This window comes from Hesperophylax consimilis, chromosome 10 (genome assembly GCF_061612785.1).
Source record: "Hesperophylax consimilis isolate HC1 chromosome 10, BYU_Hcon_1.0, whole genome shotgun sequence".
Classification (NCBI taxonomy): domain Eukaryota; kingdom Metazoa; phylum Arthropoda; class Insecta; order Trichoptera; family Limnephilidae; genus Hesperophylax; species Hesperophylax consimilis.
This window is the reverse complement of record NC_142845.1, coordinates 27,521,926-27,543,265: the sequence shown is the minus strand read 5'-3', so window position 1 is coordinate 27,543,265 and position 21,340 is coordinate 27,521,926. Positions and strand designations below refer to the sequence as shown.

General features: G+C 35.3%; 1 protein-coding gene across 2 annotated transcripts in view; it reads right to left on the bottom strand.

The window, feature by feature from the left end:
- Window positions 1-21,340, bottom strand: part of br (broad-complex core protein) — a 145,128-nt gene that overhangs the window by 102,411 nt on the left and 21,377 nt on the right. The window contains exon 1 of one of the 2 annotated variants that reach the window (XM_089636796.1): window positions 3,726-3,843. The exons of the other annotated variant lie outside the window; for it this stretch is intronic. The gene's annotated coding sequence lies outside the window, so the exon portion shown is untranslated. Of the gene's footprint in view, window positions 1-3,725; window positions 3,844-21,340 lie in introns of those variants that run through there. 2 annotated transcript variants of the gene reach the window in all.

Genomic DNA, 21,340 nt, shown 5'->3' with positions numbered 1-21,340 from the left:
TACATGTTGGCCTTTGAAAAAATCGAGTGTTTTTTAGATAAGTCTTTTTATAAGCCCAGAAAAAAATAATGTAAAGGCTTATGAAAACTGCTATAAAGTTCAAAATCTTCTACTTACGAATCCATTTTCGGTTATGATTTTATTGTATAATGTGGCAAATTGATTTATTTATAAAATGATCGAAAAAAAAATTAAATATTTATGCCTGAACATCGACAAAATAAAATAAAATGCACTTTTTGGCCATGTTTTTTTCTTGCATAAATCAAAACAGGCGGATGGTGTTAACCGGGAATTTAAACCTTATCGTCATCTGCGAAGGGTTGTTATTGATAGCAGCTCAATTTAAAATATTACACGACGTAGTGCATCGCCTTAACGTATAATTTAAAAGTGATTTTCTGCGTTTATTTCTGATGTAAACATAGTTTTGTCACAGCCTAAGGCTGTACTATAAGGCTGATGTTAGTCTAACGAACAAGATTATTAAGGGGACCCTTAGATTGTCTGTACATTGGAGCCAATCGACTAAAAGAGAGTTTCAGGTGCCAGTAGATTATGTTATAGTGCGCAAGTAGATGGAAGAAGATATCTCAGGAAGATACTGCACGATCATGTAAGTCGACATAAAAAACAGTATGAAAGAGACGATGTTCGAATGAAGTAAAAAGTGTGTGCTAAGATAAAGTTGTGAATTATTCCAGTTTCTGGGCAAACCCCTGCGGAGAGTTTGGTATGATGGTTTAGCGAGTTTTCAATATTTGTTGACGGTATGCAGTATTTAGAAATAGGTTTTCTAAGAAGAATATATGGCTAGAATAATAATACATGGCAAGAAACCAACCAATATTTAGGAATGAGAACTTAAATTATATTTATATCTGTAGTGAAGATTCTTCACCTTTTAAAAGCGACAGCGTGAAGAAAGCAGTCAGTCAGTCATCAATCTGCCATCAGTTAACAAGGTGCTCAACGAGTGATAATCCGCGCACCTCACCTGCGCGAAGGACATTCTTCCCGGCTCTCATCATGGACTCCATCGGGACATCATCATAGCGCTTTGGCCCAGATCGCCGTTCCTCGCCAACGCAACATGGATTACAGCGCCCTGGTTCCAGCGTCTCTGACCAGCGCTTCATCCACGCTCCATGACCACCACGAGGACACGCAGCATCCTCACTGGTCTACCAGCTCCCACTCAACCGCCTACAAGGTCCACTGCACCTTCGGCTTTCCCGTCAGCACTGCAGTACTGATTGCCAAGATCGCCAGTGCCTGACAGTCAACGAGTCCGGTCACCAGCGCCCGGCGTCGACTCACAGACCCCCGCTTGACCAGCCATCACAGCCAGCATCCGGAGAATACTACATCTATCCTACGCCCACTCTCATCACGGCCCTGACTCATCAAATAAACACTCTGACCTTCACGACACGTCTTTCATTCCGTGCCTCCTCACCAGATCACCAAAGTGGTGACCCCGACGTGATAGTGTTACCCCGACTCACCGGTAACCCCGTCTCAAAATGGGTGATCGGTTGAGGCACCATGGAGCTGTGTGCACCAGACCATCTCCGCACAAGCGCGGATAATAGTGCTCACAATAGTTATTTTAGTGTATCTTCAGCTTGTGTTGTGAACAGTGTTTGTAATTTATAATAATTTTGTTTTTCTAACCATTTTTATATATATATATTTTTTTTTTTTTACGTGAGAGAATATACAACAACTGTACAGTGGCCCTGAACCCAAGATAAATGTAACGATACCAGCACCAACCCTTCCTACTCCCATCAACAAGCAAGATCTGACTCAACTTTTCTTTCTATCGCGGCCCTCAACCATGCCGCTGGAAGGGGAGTACTGTAGTGAAGCTTCTTCACCTTTTAAAAGCGACAGCGTGAAGAAAGCAGTCAGTCAGTCATCAATCTGCCATCAGTTAACAAGGTGCTCAACGAGTGATAATCCGCGCACCTCACCTGCGCGAAGGACATTCTTCCCGGCTCTCATCATGGACTCCATCGGGACATCATCATAGCGCTTTGGCCCAGATCGCCGTTCCTGGCCAACGCAACATGGATTACAGCGCCCTGGTTCCAGCGTCTCTGACCAGCGCTTCATCCACGCTCCATGACCACCACGAGGACACGCAGCATCCTCACAGGTCTACCAGCTCCCACTCAACCGCCTACAAGGTCCACTGCACCTTCGGCTTTCCCGTCAGCACTGGAGTACTGATTGCCAAGATCGCCAGTGCCTGACAGTCAACGAGTCCGGTCACCAGCGCCCGGCGTCGACTCACAGACCCGCGCTTGACCAGCCATCACAGCCAGCATCCGGAGAATACTACATCTATCCTACGCCCACTCTCATCACGGCCCTGACTCATCAAATAAACACTCTGACCTTCACGACACGTCTTTCATTCCGTGCCTCCTCACCAGATCACCAAATATCTTTAGAAAAAAGACCTCAAATATTTTCTGATTCATATTTCCTTAAATCATTATTTTGGGAGGCGGGTAAGGTTTCCGCCTCCCCTGGTATTGTATTGGATATCCAACACCTTTCCCCAAGTGGTGACTTAGCAGGGGTGCCTGGGTGTATGCAGTGAGGTATAGATGGCGAATGAGTACCAACTGCATGGCGGGCCGGATTAGGAGAGGCCGGTTGAGGGCGACTCCAGTCGGACTCTCTCGACCCATCGCCTTGGGATTGGATTCATACGTATGTCATTCCTGGACACACTCTTCCTCAGATTTCTAACCACCCCTCCACACAGCATCCCAAAAGATGACAATATCTCCTCAGGGAAATTAATTTCTTCAGAACCTTCTGTGTGGAGCAAATATAAAAAAAAACGATAAACAAAACAAACCCACTTAAAAATTAAACAAATCCAACTAACATATAAATTTACAAAAAAAAAATCAAAACATTTTTATTTAGTACGAATTCGAGTTATATGACACCGTATGCTTTTATGCAGGTTACAATTAATTAGTAATTTGTAACCTTAAATGTACAAATTACTAAAATAAAATTAATAAATAAATAAATTTACAATCTGTTTAAGGAGTAAAGAAAAAAAAATAACTAAGTGAAAATCTTTTTTTCGATTCATTTCACTGAATTCTTAATTTAAACAGCAAGTCGAGTGGGGTCATTATTTCAGCCATCGCTGCATCGAAGGCGAGAAATAAAAGAGTGACCTACATAAGAGCGAAAAGTTCCCGAGCCTGGCGCCGCTCCCCGTGCCTCCTGATCTAGGTCACCACGCGCTATTTTTACAAACATATGTACGAAAATAAACTCGCGTTGAAAAAATTGGACATCATAGGAAAAAATAGTTTTTTTTTTAAATGAAAATGAAAACTAAAAAGATAACTTTAGCGATGCTGGATCATAATTTTTTGAAGATTCTTTGGAAGTTTTACGATAAACATAATATATATAGGAACCTATATGCTTATTTTTTTTCCATTAACTAATTTATTTGTCAATTTGTGAAGTTATTGAAATTAATAAAAAATCTAAAAGTTTTATATATAATTTGTTTTATCATTCGAAACGTTTCGTAAAATTGGTTTACCCGTGTTTGATGACCAGAGCTTCGTAATCACTTTAGTCTCACAAAATTTCCAAATCATTGAAAAAAAATGCCGCTGGTTCCGATAAATAAATTATTTTTGTTATATATTAAGAAAAAAACACTTTTTACTTACGTAATTGTAGTGATTATTCCATTTAAACTCTTCCCTAAATCAACAAACACAGTCTAAAACGAATTAATAATAAAGCTTAAACTTTAAAAAGAAGTTCATCAAAAGAAAAATCACGGAAAGTTTTTCAAACGAAGTCCAACGGAATCCAAAAAGTTAAAACTGAAAACGATCGCACAAATCGAAGACGCGCGCCAAATTCAAACACTCAAAACTGTCAAAGAAGCACAAATCTGTCAAAATTTTAAACGTCAAAAATTCAAAACGTCAAAAATTCAAAATGTCAATTTTCAAATTCGGAACACTCCCGGCGCAGGACCTCATTCAGAGAGCACTATTTTCTAAATTAGAATCTATGTCCCTTATTTTTTTCTCTTACAGCGAACCCGAGATGGCCGAAGCACGCAGTGATACGAAAAAAAAAAAAATAAAGTACCCCACAAAAACTAATATTGACGCCATATTCTCATATTATTAGCAAAGTATTCGTGAAGACACCCGACGGCCAAAATGTGGTATACGGCATTTTAACAAAAAAAAAATAAAAATCATCATTTTAGCAACAAAATATGACATTTTACATAGTTTTAATACAATCCTTTATTTTGTATTTCATTTAAATGTGTTTTGCGTAATTTATTGTAACAATTTGTGCATTTTAAGGTGGTATTTGATGTTTTCGTGTAGGAGTGGCGGTTACTTTGTTTTGTTCCAGGATCGTTGCTGAATAAATCTAGAGTGCAGTGGCATTGCACCGCTGTATATGTGTGTGTATGCATTTTTATAAGTGTGGGTTTGTCTGTGTGTGTGTGTGGGTGTTTGTGTATGGTGCATGTGGGCCTGCCCGAAAAACAATAAAAAATGTTTCGCGAAGCGCGTTGCGTTGCAACGCCTTGATTCAAATATTTCACGGAGAAGAAATAACCAAAAAAGTTTTTAATAGATTTTTTACATTCAGGTTTGTAACAAGTTGTTTATTTACTCATTTATTCATATTCTCATTACGAATAAATTTGATGCTTTACAGGTCAAACGTGTTGATATCTTTTCATTTATTACAAAACACTTCTTTACGAAATCACTATATTTCAGGTCAACAAAAATAACAACGAAAAATACCGTAACGTAAAACAGATTATAAAATAAAACCTAAAAATTTTTCTTTTTCCCAATTTAATTTTTTCCCTCTATCAACAGCTGATATCCTACGTAGGCACTAGTTAGAGATTTAATAAACATGATATCTTTTTAGCCAGTTTTGCCTTTTCAAAGCTCCATAGCTTATTGTGGCAATGAAATTGAAAGTTGCGTAAAAATTGTGTTGACTGGAAACTTATACTATACTACTTGTAAAAAAAAGTTATGTATTGTTGAAATCATCATTTTTTTCTTTGCGTTACTATCCAAATATTCTGTGATATTCCAGTGTCTTTATATGAATAAACAAAAATGACCATAGTAAACCCAAGAATATAATTTATTCTTAAAAACTCAAAAACTTCTCGTAGACTCCAACAACGTATCGCACTTTGTGTGTGCAGCTCTTTTTCGACAACCCACACGCAAAAAGTGCATGAATATACATGGCAGAATTATATGCATCCGTCCAACCATCGGCAGGTCCGCATTCCGCCTAGCAGACCTACTAGTCAAGGGCCGCAACGTAAAAAAGGTAGACCATTACCTCGCTGTGATATTTAACTAAAGAAGCAAATAGCTATTTTTGTTACTCGGTGGCGGAATTTTCTTTTAGTAATATGTTTTTTTTTGTATGAAGCTTGTGGCTAGATGACACTAGGGCACCGACTGCCAAAATTTTAACGTTCTTTTTAAAAACGCTTTTTAAATTAAGAAGTAAAGATATTTTTTAAAAAAGCTTTTTAGATTACGAATTAGAGATATTTTTTAAAAACGCTTTTTAGATTACGAAGTAGAGATATTTTTTAAAAACGCTTTTTAGATTACTAGTAAGAAATATTTTCTAAAATGCTTTTTAGATTACGAATTAGAGATATTTTTTAAAAACGCTTTTAGATTATGAATTAGAGATATTATTAAAAACGCTTGATTTTATGGAAACTGGCTTGTTTAGAGGCTTTTTTTATACGAATACCACACAGGAGTCTGTGGAACTTTGGCATCCTTAATCGGGGTATGATTTGAGGCTAGAGGCAGTGGAGACGGGAAGGAGATGGGGAAAAGAACGGTTGGGAAGTAACTAACTATTCGAGTTTTCAAAGCAAATCTATTTCAAGCAACATTTTGTAATCACTCAAAAATAGTCAATGCATTAATTCACAAAAAAAACGTTAGTTAACTGCATCACGGATATTCTAGAAACCTTCTAAGTTAATCGTTTTACTTTTTGATTATATGTAACTATATTACGCTTTGCATGGAATGTATATATGAATGTTTTAACTGTGCTTGGTGATCAGATCTGGAGAGCCAGGTTTTTCCCCACCTCTTTTCCCCTTCTCCTTTCAATCTCCACTTCATTCAGCCTCACAACATACCCAATTGGAAATGCCTTAGTCTCACTGGCTCTGGACAGTTGGGATTATTGCTCGGCATTCATATAAAATAAATCTTCTAGTAGCCAACTTATTATTTTGCTGTTCGCGGCTATATAATGTCGTATTTCTATAAAATTTTATTTGAAAAAAAAAATCGTAGTAAAACAATAATTTATATTTACTGAAGTCAATTGGCAGCCCTGATTATATTAAGTTACCACTACAAATGCATAATAATAATGTTCGTGAAAAAGTACATAAGTTAGTATTAACAATATTAAAAATGCTGGTAACCCCCGTCCATACAAAATGTGCACACATTGTATGCAATTAAGCGAATGCAAATGCGCCTGCCTAAAAATTGGACTTTTCGATCAATAAAAGTGTGTTTGACGCAGTATCACAAGGTTTTAATTAATTCAATGAAAAAGTAAACAGAATAAAATAGCAAAAATAAAATCGCAATGGAAATGATACTGCGGAAAAAAATTACCTAACTTAAAAGGAGATGATGAAAAGTAATGTTTTGTTTAGATAGTTCTAGCAATTCACCAAGACAATGTCCTATAAAACAGGAAAAAGCAAAACACTTAATGCGTACAATTACAGATTAAAATATGTACTTCAATCTTAAGAGGAAGCTACAAGCAAAAATTTGTATATTCTTGGTATACCTTATATCATAGGTAATAGGCATTTTATGAAAAAGAAAAAAGTTAATCAAGTGAAACTGTCACGGATAATCTTAGCTATAAAACAGTAATATTTAAAAGTTGTTTCCTTTATGCGTTCATACATTTCTATTGAAAAATATTTTTTGTAGTAGTTTGCGTTTATATTTTTTATTCAGTAATATATTTTTTATTTGCATTCTACTCAAGCGATCAAGCGGAGCGATAGGAAAACCTTCAATTTAAGTAAAGCATATTTTTTGGTATTCATAATGTACACCAATTCGTTATAAAGATTAATCAAAATAGTGATTTGGCATTAAGCTTCGCCTTAAGTCAACTAATGGGCGTAAAATGATAGACTTATCGTGCTTATGCAAAGCAATACATTTTGTCTTTTCAGTTTTGTCTTCACCTAATTGCCTCTCACACTGAACTCTATATAGTCACTCGAGCAATAGTGTATTTACAAAATAAATGTCTTCAGCAAATGAAGATTTCTGGGCATTGGTTTTGGATTCGGCAGCGTTCATAAAAAAAATCATACCTGCGAATGTTAATACTAAAAACATATAAACTGCTTACTGTGGCTAAAATTCAATAAATTCATTTATATTTCATTGTTTATTCCATATTTGTAGGTTTTATAATTGAGCTGTTTTCGTAAATTTACAAATAAATTCAAAACAATCTTCTCCCTAAATTCTGGCAGCCATCGCTTAATGTCTAGAGTAATGAGACCTAAATATGGGTAGCCATGGTTCGATTCTATAATTCAATTATAACCAATTATCAGACCATAAAAAATTAAAACATTTACTCGTAGATTAGAAGCTTTCAACAACAATATATAATTTTCAACCCTCTTTCTCTTTGGCACGTTCATAACGTTGGTATAATTAATGATATTGATTTATTCGGGAACACACCTTAAATTTCAAACAAATCTTAAATGATGTTTACTTAAAAAATAATACTTCCTTATTGATTTTGCACTTGTTACCACTTCTTTTATTTACTTTGCTTCTTTATAAGGATATATAATTTTTATTTTGGTATTCAATACTCAACGCACGACGAGAACATTTTGTAAATGGTTTGAAGATTTTTTATTACTTCCATCAATGTGTGTTATTTATTTTCATACTCTAAATAATAAATAATTTTGTAAGTATTTTGAAAATTATTTTGTGAAAATAGATATCACCTTTATGAAGGACCACAATTAAGAAACGAAACGTTACTTAAAATGACCTTTTCTATGTGTGGCGACCAGATCTGAACAGCCAGGTAATTATTCACCTTTCTATTGCCCACCCCTTCTTCATTTCCTTAATCTCCCCCATTCTTTTCATCCTCACAACATTCTATGTCCCTATAACTATAACTCCCACTGTCTATGGTCAACTGAAACTTAAAGATATAATAAAATATATTTCGATATGTTATTGTTCAATGGGAGTGCCTTAGCCCCCTGGCTCTTAGTATTATAATTCCTGTGCAGCGTTAATAGTTGAAATCAGTGATATTTAATTACTGCACTTTTTTGCTATGATATCGAATGCAAAACAACAGCAAAAAAAATTGGCACCCATCCATTTAAAATTCTTACAAATTCTTGGCATGCACAAAGCGAGATTTTGCTTATTAGTTTTATAGTTCAATGAAACATGGCTCTGTCCTTCAAATTATTAGATGAAAAATATATTGGATGATGGCGTGGGAAGGAAGATGCAAACTCTTGGTTTTTGTAAAAAGGTTTTATTATTGGATCTTCAAATTATTAGATGGAAAATATATTGGATGAAAACCTGGGAAGGAAGATGCAAATTCTTGGTTTTTGTAAAAAGGTTTTAACTATTAGATGGAAAATATATTGGATGAAGGCGTGGGTGCAAATTCTTGGTTTTTGTAAAAAGGTTTTATTATTAGATTTCCAAACAAACTGTATTAGACATATGTTAGCTTCATACATCCAAATATATTTATATTTTAGAACCACTAGTAATGACCCGCCTTTTAATTTTTTTTTCAAAATTCTTCTTAATTATGTGAATACCGCACAAGAGTCCCAACTTCCAACTGTGAGGAGAATATTCTTTATTTATTAATTTTTGGAAATTAGTCATTTTATACACGTGCAGTTATAGCTAAAATAAAACCAATTGTGGGTTTCCTCCTTGTGACTTTACCTCCAATAAGACAACATAAAAAATAAAAGTAAAAAAATTATAAGAAAATTATGTGCAACAAAAAATACCTAGTGACGCCGAAGGAAATGAGGAAATTGTAGGTCAGGAAGTACCTGGTGACTCAGATCTGGGCACCAAACACGGCTAAAGCCATTCCAAGTAATATTTTTAATAGTTATCTTTCACTAGGGCGATACTGAGAGTAGCTTCCACCCTTTTTCTTGAAGAACTAGATAATAATTTTCAACATACACTATGACATATTATCGTATTTTTGGACATATTAAAGCTAGATCGTTCAATGTGAAGATGATTTTTCGTTCATTTACTTCAATTTCGTTCAATGCTCACCGTTCGAGAGCTTTCGGAGGGACATACAAACAGATCTCTGCTTTGCGGTGAAGCTTTTTGACTTTTGAAACAAGTTTGTTAAATTACACAACAGCATACCTGGAGTTGACTGATAAAAAGTGAACACAATAAAAGGTGCCCATAGCGTAGTGGGATTATGATACACTCACTTGGGGATTGTTCCAAGACTGATAAAAATGGTTTAGAGAAAAATCAAAAACGTAAAATATTTTTTAATGCACTTCACCGGGTTTGATTCTGTAACCTAAGAACAAATACTTTTACTAATATCGGAAAGGGTTTTTAGTTCCGAAGACATAAGATTGGTATAAATGTTAAAATATCTAATAATAATTAGGTCGGTCTCCCCTATTATTTTCCATCAAGACTTGTGTTTCCCAAATATCACTCTAGAATATCTAGCAAGCAGCCGGTTGGCCTCCCCTGGCAGTTAATTCGGCCCGCGGCGGTTTTCTGTCCCGATGCACTCTAGCCAAAATGCAATAGCTTGAAATTCGCCGGTCGTTGACCTCTCCGGAAAAAATGCACCGGCCCATTTTTATATTACATTTTTATGTCGGCTTAGTTCGGGAATGTTCGGCAACACTCGGAAATAGTCGGCGGTTATATTATTAGGACGGATTGCGTGCCGAAAGGGCGCAAGTCAAAAATTACTAAACTAGTCCATGAGTTCAGCCGTTGACCCTGGGATTCAATAACTTCGAATAATAACCTTTTTTCAACGTTTTGAATTCTTGCAGCCAGTCATCGGTTATTTTTAATTCGCTTCTGGCGAAGAGAAGCAAGTCTCTAAATGTGCATTGTAGATGAAAGAAAGATATTATAACAGTTCTGTTTATAAAGTTAACATGTATTTTTATAAATATAGAAATGCCGGAACTCACAAACCGAAGACAAATCCCTAAAAATAAACGTTAGTTGATACAATGATTCATTGATTTTAACTGAATTGTTAATTTTCTTTGAAAATCGAATTTAGGTCTTGAATTTATTTCAACCAACTAACTGGATCAAACTATTTGTAAAAAGGAAATCGACAAAATCTAAGGAATTCTAGGCCTCTAGCGGCGTACCGCAAGGTTGTCATTTAGGTCCTGTACTCTTTCCACTCTTTATTAACGGCATAAAATTCAGTTCCAACAGTGTTTAATTTGTACTCTTTATTGATGAAAAGAATAATTACAAATCACAAAGAAATTACAAATATTAATGAAGAATTGTATAATTGATGAAATAATTTTGATGAAAAACTAGAATTTGTGCACCACATCAAGAACATTGCAAATGTTAGGAATTTCCCAACAGGGCTATGCAGGTATGATAAACTACCATACAAATTTGTCTTGGAAAAAAAAACCATGCTTCATTCACGTTCATACGTCTTCTCAATCATCCATCTTGACATACCCCGACGCAAGTACTTGAAAAATAAATTAATAATGTAATATTGATAATGGTATTTTTTTCTTCTTTTTAAACATTTGAAAGATGTGGAATGAACAACAAGGATTCTTGTCTTACTTTTTGACAATGAAGTGGATATTTTAAAGCTCCAGATCATGATGGAAATGACGTCGCGATTAGAAAATTGATGCGCTAACTAAAAATCTTTATGTAAAATTTCGTGACACCGGAACTCAATGTTCGAAAGTTTTAGCGGCTTCAGCACTCAGATTTCCTGCTAAGTATTTAGAACTATTTGCCCTTGTCTGGTTTTGAACCTGTGACTTTTCAAAATCAAATATCTCACCGCTATGCTACTGACGTCATTAATAACAAAGATTTATCTATTTGTTTGCAATATGCATAAAATTATTCAAGATTGATGCATTCCGTATTTAAATTGCTGTTGAAAATTCGTTGTCTATTTGAATAGTTTGTTTTCGAAGATGATTCCTAATGTGTAAACAGATAATAAGCATGAATACTTAAAAAAAACATGCATTATAGGATTTAATCTTAGCAAAAAAACTCTCAAATGGTGAGCCCTGGTGTGACAAAATTCGCACAAACGTTCGATCTGTACGCTGTCACAACTTTATTCAGCTGAACAAAGTTGCGAACAAATTTTATTATGTTTATTGTGAAATAAAATTTTGTTAAAAGATAGTCGGTATATTGTAACATATCAATTGTGGCACCAATCAACCTTCGAATCCTATTCATGAGTTTTAAAATAAAAGCAACTAGCTGTCAAAAATAAGGCAGTAGACAATATTTTCCAATAAATTGTTGATTTGAAAAATGATCCGGGCAAAGTCGGGTAGCTAGTATTTTCCTACGTGGATATTTCAATGCGAGATCCAATAATCACATTATTAAAGTCAGCGGGCATTGATTCAAAGCTAGAATACGTATTATTAGAATTATATGCACATGGCAGACATGGCACACAGAATAGCCCAGAATGTTTAGACCACACTAATACATGCGATTTGACCTTAGAGCCGGCTAGACAAAACTGAGTCACGTCATTAGGATGGGTTCAATGATTTTTTTATGGTCGCATGAGTTTGTAATATATTCGTACGTACATCGATAGATGTGAGTCAACGTCAATTTAATTCAACTGTTGCCTTGATAGTACGGTGTTACTTGTATGTATCATCAAAGTTTGACTGAGCAGAACAGTAAAATAATTGATTAAAAAATCGATTGATTTGGGAAATTGAAGAAAATTTTAAAGAATTCAAAAAAAAATCAGCGATTAGATTAGTAATGTTAATGTTGCTGTCAAAAGATTAGCTCTTGCGTCACGAAATTTGCTCAATATACTCACCTGATTAACGGATCCATGTTCAACTTGCAACTTCATTGTCCGAATGAAGGAGATAAGAAGATAAAGGTTTGGAAATATAGTAAAAATAATTAAGTCTATTTTGTAAAATCACCTCAAGTGTGATGTACCTACAAAATGTGACTTCATAGGCCCCATCTATTTTTAAAAAAAAATAATTAAAAATGCTTGAAAATTCGTTTTGGCTAAAGTACGAAATTATGAATAGTTATTTACATTTTTTTCACATCGATTTATTTACAATACCGCTGACTGTGAATGATTTCATACTTTTTCTGGTTATTTAGTTGTGGTCACCTTTTCAAGAAACGTTTGGATTCTGAATGAAAGCCTTTCAACAGGGCGATACTGAGAATGTAATATTTCACTAAATAATTCTAAAAATACGATAAAGAAAATCAGAGAAAACAACCCTTTAGCGGGAATAAAATTTATCGGTTTTCAATCCTGATTATTTTTTGCGATTTTTTGCTCCAGTCCAGTTTTGGATTTGTCCTGGGGGCAAGAATTTTAATATATGCCTTCCTTTCATAGAGCATAAAGCCAGTTAGAGTATTTATTTAGTTTAGAGGGTGCAGGGTAGGTACTTGTATATAATATTGCATAGATGGCGCTGCCTACGTGTCCTAGATGATTTTTAATAACATTATCCGATTGAAAAGAATTTTGAAATGTTGCAGAAATATTGTACATTATCTAAATATATTTTATTGTGATAAAATATCGTAACTATATAAAGTGGAAAATAAGTGTCCTGTGTAGGGCTGTATAATCGCATTTTGTTTGAAGAATAAGATGATACTAATTACGAAACATGAAACAGAACAAGACACAGCAAATTAAAAAAAATGGTGACAGTCGCAACTGAGAATCGAACCCAAGATATCTGTTTTACCGGGACAAAGCCTCTAACAACTCGGTCATTGCGATCTGATTTTGTTACTTCATTATTGTCGATCTTATATTTCTAACTCAGAATTAACAATATTACATTCAACTCATTTTCCCATAATTTTAATTTCGTTGTCCTGTTTCATGTTTTGTTTACATTTATTAGTATTATCTTCGTCTTCATCAATTAAATATAACACTCAAAAGTTATTATAAAATGTTATTTCAAATAAAATTGATTTATTTATTTCTTCTATAGATCTTGTATAATAGATTATAGGTTGCATTAAATAAAATAGGGGTAAATAAATTAACCCTTAATCCACGTTATTGAGAACACTTCCTGTTCACTGCAGATCGAAGATAACGAAGGACTGATGACGTGCAATTATAACGAATCCCCTTTAAAAAGAATTTCGATCCAAGGTTGAACCCATTGCATGTCCTGCAAAATTAAGAGCATCACGCACATTTTGGGTCCTGTTAGTAGAAAATATCCTCTGGCTCTTTAGAATGCATTGACCTCAGATTTTTTTGACATATTTGCGCATTTAAATTAAAATACAGTTTACATTATTTAACCCCTATCGGAAAATCTTAAAAGTTTTATACAAGGATTACTATACAAAATTTACATTAGTATCGACCTTATTGTTATTTATATTAGTATCGATCTTATTGTAACTTACATTAGTACCAATCTTATTGTAATTTACATAAGTATCGATCTTACTGTAATTTAGATCAATGAAGTTTTCTAAATATCACCAAAAACTTTTATTTACCAATAATTAAATCACCTTGATATACGCGTTACAAACGCTTTTGTTGTTTTTTTACATATAATTGCACTTTGCACATTTGTGCGCCACGGTATAATGTACAACTAGTTGCATTAGTTATCTGTGCGTTAATGATCCACAAATCATTGAATTGCCTCAAACGGTTTATGTACCGCGATGACACGGTGGTACTCCAAACATTATGCTCTCTATCTGCTCCCCTCCCTCGCAACTCTTCTCGTAATCTACAATATTCTACACATTTTACTCTACTTATTTCTCGTTCTGCCTCTGGGATGGCTTCCACTTTGTCATAATAATAATAATAATACTTCGCGCCCGTGATCCTCTCTGTATCATTCGTTCTTCCACTGTACTCTTCGACGCGGATTCATTGCGATTTCTTACACGCATAAATTTTGCTTGCGCTTGTTGAGTTAATTTCCAATTAGGTCACGTTATTAATAGAGCCAAGTATTTTTGTAAGCCAGACCAGATTTCTCCTGATTGTATCCGCCGTGCGTACTGCGGAGTATATGCACACATACCTCCCCGCTGTCATGGCACCCTGGTACAAAGAAGAGACTTACGTGTTCAAATTTATGTAAAATTTCATTGGCGCTTTATAAATAACGCAGCCGTTAGGTATTTCGAGTTACACAAGTCGAGCTTGACTCCCGAATTATGTTTGCCCTTTCCATTGTACCCGACAACATTCAAATTTACGCAACTGCCATAAAAGAACCCACTAAAATGTCTGAAGGTAATGTACCTGCTCGCGAGGTTTGTTACGCACATTATTTACTGCAGGATTTTTCAAGTAATTATTCTCGCGTTATTCAGCACAATAAAATTACACAAAAATAGCTTGTTTTCCAATACCCATTGTTATTATTCGTAATTATTAAAAACGGCCCTTCAGATAACCGAAGCCATGTGACGGAATAAAACAATCGGCGTTAATTCACGATTTCTGACAAATTAATGAAATAAAAGTCGCAAGCGCTCCTCCCACTTAATATAATTAAAAAAAGAATCCCTGAGCTGTGTTCATTTGAATAGGCGGGCTATTTTGGTTTTCTAAGAAGGGTTGGTCTCTCCTTGCGCAACCCTCGCCTCCATATTATTTGTGATGAAATCGAAGTGAGGCTGTCGTTATGCAGACTCGCTTGGATTGCGTAAATATTAAATATAGCCGTGCTATTCTCGATAAGAAGGTAACGTATTAATTTGCAAAGAAACCTGTAACACGGCAACTGCGTTTGAGCGGCACTACCCTCTACCCTGTCCCTGTACCAGTACACGGTACAGTTGGTACAGCATTCTCAGTTCTGTGAGGGTGGGTATTATGTCACAGCTGGAGAGTGGCACGAGTGATAGTCCTCAATATGCATTAGATAATTACGCAACACGTTTTATAATGATCCGTATCAGAAAAAGATTCGCCGGGGATATTTCGAGTAGCCAAGGTCAGTTTGATATAAATTTAGACGAAAGCATGAATGTTGTCTGTGTTGGTGATATTGATGTGAGTGGCCGTTGTCGCGTTTATTCATCTCTCCCGTGCAGAAGCGAGCTGTTCGTTCAATTGTGTTTATTGTCACAGCTGTTCATTATGCATCTATTTATATGTGTTGTTGTGCATAGATTCTCAAAATCAAATAGCATATGAATATTAAAGACTTATTGTTAATTTTCTATGAATATTTATATCGTGTGAATTGACTAATCGGTGCGTACGTGCCTTTTAAACGTATTTTTTATTTTATTTTTGAAGATACAGTTATATTAATATCAATATTATTATTGATGTAAATCGTTGACTTCTGTGATCCTTGTAAGGATTCAGATCTGCCAGTGGTGGTGGATGTACGAGTATTTAATGCAGCGAGATAGTAATAAAATCCTAAATTTCACTATTAAATGCTATTACGAATAAAGCAAACTGGAAAACTGTTTTATTGTTTTAGCGATTATCTCTTCTATCGAAGGTTGGCTATTATCAAAGCAATCCTCACCCTACCGACCGCCGCTCGAATCATAGTTGAACTGCAATAATACCAGTCACGTAGGTTTCGAAGCCTTGAAGAGCTGCCTATTCCATAAATATTTACCTGGACTACTTACTATCAAATGGGTATCCTTGAAATGTCACAAATGTCATCAAACTAATATCTATCTATATACGTTAGCCATTCGAAAAAGCATTATCATTTTTGTTACAATTCGTCAAATTTCATATTCACTCAATCCCAAGCGCACTAATGGAGAAATTTTATAAGAATCCACACATTAGTCGCATGGTCTATTTAGGGTATCTTGAGAATGCGTATAGATATAATAATCTAACAATGAAACGTCGTAGAAAACTAGTTCACTTTCTCAAATAAACTGAATCAATCTGATACAGTCATTCGTTGCCGTATATAAAAACTAAAATAATTAGGCCTCTAATTGATTGATTAATATTACATATGTTAACGAACGAACTATATTTTCCCACAATCGTTTAGGTAGGCACTCACTACAAATAAGTACTGTATATAGTCTAACCTGACATCCGTTGGTGAAGCCTTGAAAAAACCTCGTTTAAAGTTTCTGCAGTATTCACTTTTATGTCTTTGTTTCTCTAACGAATTTTCGGTTCACAGGATGTGATTATCGCCTTGCCGAACCTCTTACGCTTGGCCGGTCGAATCTAAAACCCCATTCTTACACCAGCTTAGTGAACAGCCTTAGAAGAAATCATAATGGGTAGATCAAAATTTCAAAAGCCAGCTCCGAAAAGTCTGTGTCATTTGAGCCGTTGCAGTAATGTGACTGTGTGGGTAAATGCATTTTGCTGTGTATGTATTGTGCAGTTGTGTGTTGGTGAGATTTTTCACTTTATGGGTCTGATTGAGTTCGTAGATCGGCGGGCCGAAATTTGGGTTCAACAAACCCGTGCCCTGTGAAGGTCACACTAAACCGAGTGACAAAAAATGCATCGAGAGGTCTCGCAAGGTGAACGATTTTCAATTACGCAACGTGAATTGAAGCTGACATATCGGGAACCGAAAAAGCGGTTAATGTCAGTTATTTCTGCTAGTCAACTTTCAGTTCAATACACCAAATATATTGGTCTGAATATAATGTTACTAAAATTCTGAAATTAAAATTATTAAGGATTTTTTATGTGTTACCATACTCACACGATTTTCATTTGCCCAAAGCTGGTGGAACTATGTCACCTTTGGAAAATGTTATAGAACTTAATTTAGTGGGGAAAAGAAAGGTTTGGACGCACCTGGCTATTTAGATCTAGTCATTAATGTGATGGTTACTCAATACTCTTTTAGGAGTCACTGGCGTTATGACATGCCCAATTAGGGAATGTTGTAAGATTGAATGAAGTTAAAGAGGGGTAGGAGAAAGGAACAGAGAATTTTGACAAGTATTGAAAAGTAGTTCTAGTCGCCAAAAAGTCAGTAAAGTTACGTTAAGCCATTCCAAGCTAAAGTAAAGTGACGTTAAGGTTTTTTTTTTTTTTTATAGAACAATACCTCACAAGAGTCCCAACTGCTCCCGTCTGGAGCCAGTGAGACTATGGCATCCCCAATTGGGGGATGTTGTGAGGCTGAAGGTAAGTGGGGAAGGGAAAGAGGAAGGTGGGGAAGTACCTGGCTATTCAGATCTAGTCACTAAACACGGCTAAAGCCATTTGGAGCAACGTTTCAATTCTGAATGGTGGTCTTACACCAGGGCGATACTGGTAGTATCTTCCACTCTGGAACGTGCCGCAAATATACTATATATTATTTTAATTAATTAATTGTGAAATAACACAAATTAATCAAATAAAATTTATTTGCGCACGCCGGGTTCGAACCCGCGACCTTCGGAATGGCAGTCCAATGCGTTACCACTGGACTATGCCGGCCGTCAGGTGGAGTGTTTTAGTTTTGTTCTTTTTTATATGAGCATATGCATTTCATCCTTTTCATGCCAGCTATCCAAGACGCCCCCGACTTTTTCTATCATGAATGATTAGTCTGCCTTTCGCCAAGCTTTGTCCACTCCACGGAGAACTACAGACCCGCGCTTTCAAAAAAGAATCAAACATCTTTGATTATGATCGTCCTTTTTCTCAACAGACAATAGCAATAGAACAGAGAGCTTTGCCTCCCGTCGGTCCATAAATACTAAATACACAGACTCCCGAATACATACAAAGACCTGCAGATGAACATTATTTCCATCTACCAGATGCATAGACGTATTTTTTCGCGAACAAAATCTCCCGCATACATTGGCGAAAGGCAACGGGTAAAAAAAGAACTACGCACACCTAAGGATTTGGCAATCTACGCACACACACGCATGGCTATTAGTATACGGTGTTCCCAAATTTTACAATGATCTTTATTTATACAATGCGAAAGCTATGAAATCATTTTTGCATGCTACAGCTGAATAAAAATCATGCTTTATTATTGTATGTGTACATGTGATACATACACACTAAAAATGGAACATAATTACCCAGTGTTTTAATATGAAAAGCGAAAAGTTCATTACATCTTTCAAGGATACAATTCTCGTGTGTGATTTCTTAAAAAATCATTTTTACACTGAAAGTTTGTAGGTTCTATGGGTTTTAGACGGCAAGGTAGCTTTTAATGTATTTCGACTGTTTTTTGATGAAGTGGCGTAGCGAAAAAATCTTTGCCCCAAGGCTAGCTAGTCAGTCGGTGATACGTGCGTTATTTCAACGGGCGGATATTTTATATCGTTTTAACAGTATTCATACATTAAGGCTTATTTAATGTTTGAAATCTATTAAAAATAATTGAGATTTATAGTGGGATTATAAGAATGCTTCTTTTAGGCAAAAAATAATTATATTTTTAAAATAATAATGTTATAGAAAATTTAATATACCGAATGTAAAAAATATTATTGTGGTATAAGGAAATTATTAGGTTTGAGTAGAGAAGAACTGGAGGGAAGAGAGTGAACTGTAATTGCGTTGCTCAACGTAGTATTATTAGGTTTATGGAAAAAATGCCATTGTCTCATCGAAACGTGTTCCATTATTATAACGCGAAAAGCTGTGCGTCTAGACTGGACTAGGCGATTTCAGTTGGGCGTTGGGATCGTTGGAGGAAAAAAGTGGAACCAAATTTTTCTCTTCATATCTCATCTAAATATAATGCATCAATGTTGTATGTCCCCTTTAAGACTAGCCGATTGGTAGAAGTTTAGTCTGCCCAGACGATTGCTACGCCATTGTCTAATCATCACATAGATAGCAAAACATTTAATTCTATTAGATAAAATATGTTACGAATTTTCAAGTGAATCAAATACGTGAGTCGGGCCATGTCAATAGTCAGAATAAACATGAGTGTGTATGAGAAGATATGTGAATGTGAATGATGCAAAGAGTAAGAGGTGGCGGTCTATCCTCTGTGCATTCCTCTGCAGGGAGGGCGTGATAGTTATTAAGTAAGTTAGTCCTTTGTATTATGGACAAATGAACATTTGAAAGCTTCATATCTCACGATGTAAGTGTATAAATAATAACTTTGACCTGGAAAAACTACTCTAGTAGTTAAGCGGGCTCTTTTTATTATGAAGAAAATACCTGCAAAAACATAACTGAATGGCTAATGAGAAAAAAAACACTTAAATTGTACTTATTAGTACCACTATGAATTTAAACTTTATTAAAAAAAAAATTTGTTATAAAATGTATTCGTTTTCTTTTTTATTTTACTCACTACCTACTTTATTAAATCTTCTCATTCACATATTTAAATTTAGCTGTCAATAAAATCGCACTAAAATATTTTTACTGTCCATATTTAACAAGCCACGATGACTAGTCAAACGCTATTTATTTTGTTTACAATACATATTCTTATTTTTGTACAACAGGTTTATACCTAAAAATATTGAATGCATTAACTATTTAATTGCTGTTATAATACGTCAAATGGATATGGTTATATGTATTATTACTGTTACTATTGTGAACTTACAATCTTCAGAATATTTTTTTAATGAACTATGTATGTAAAAGCCCAATGAGCGTATAAATAAATAAATTTGTCACAGACTTTAGAACATGTTACACCTACTGAGGTAGGTAACGTGAAAAATAAATTCAAATTACGTAGTAATTAGTTACGGTAGCTTATTGTTCTTTTGTACGAAAGTGTAAAAAATAACATTTCAATAAGAGCCAATTAAATTGAAAAAAAATCTCGACGTAAGAGCTTACTATTACATATATATAGGTCTATTACTGCAATTCCAAAACACCTTGTAAAGGGCCACGCTGTCGCGGTGAATTGCAAGCGCACGCACACTGTGCGGCGAACATTGTCCTAAGCGGCCTAAGCGCATTTGACAATGTGTCCGCCGAATTTGTCCCTCGGTAGTGGTAGGACTTGTATCGCTATACGGCACCGAATCCAACACACGCAAATCCACATCCTTCTGAAACTATAAACTGGGTCCTCGGAGGAAGCGTGGAGGACAACGCTCTCCCCAGCCCAAGGACAACCAGATGAAGGGTTGGACCTTGACTATTAGGCTAACAACTAATTTTTCCATTATTAATATCGTCTACAATCGTGTTAAAAAACAGAAGAAATTTTATTAAAGATTTTCATGGCTAAAAGTATGCACACAGATCGCATCTCTGGTAATGGACACTGTAACGTTGTCCGAAATGTTGGTTAACTCTTCACAGGCCAAGATGCCAAACAAAACGTTTGTAACCAAGTGGGTCTTCCGTCGACCCCATGCATTTTTCTTATGGGCTTTCAAACTAAATCCCTATTATTTTTTGAAATCATAAACTAATGTTCATAAGACAAGGTTTTTATGCATAGCACAAAGGATAATAAATTATAATAAGCAATTGAAATTATTGATTGAAGTACTAGTACATATTGAATTATTTGACATGTTGGAAATAAGCCGACGTGGCTCAGTGGTCCAAAACGTCTGACCGGACATCAGAAGGTGCGGGTTCAATTCCCTTCGGCGGCATCTATCAATATTATTCTTACTCGGGACATATTTTCAATTTGAATTGATATTGCAGGTGACCAATTATTGCTTATTATAATTTATTATAGAAATCCCAATTATTCAGTCAATTATTAATGGTAACTTATGTATTGGCGCAGGAATACGTAAAATACTTAAATGATATTTCAAGTATTTAAACTAATATAAGGAGGATAGTAATTTTGGGTACTACCTACTCCCCCACTTGGCTGCGGGATGGTTAAATAAGCAGAAGGTAATACCGAAAAAAATAAATCACGATAACCGCAGAAGAGTTCCAAATGTTCCCAAAAATATTTGAAGCGAATTGGATTATGGGATCCACGGTTGAGGTA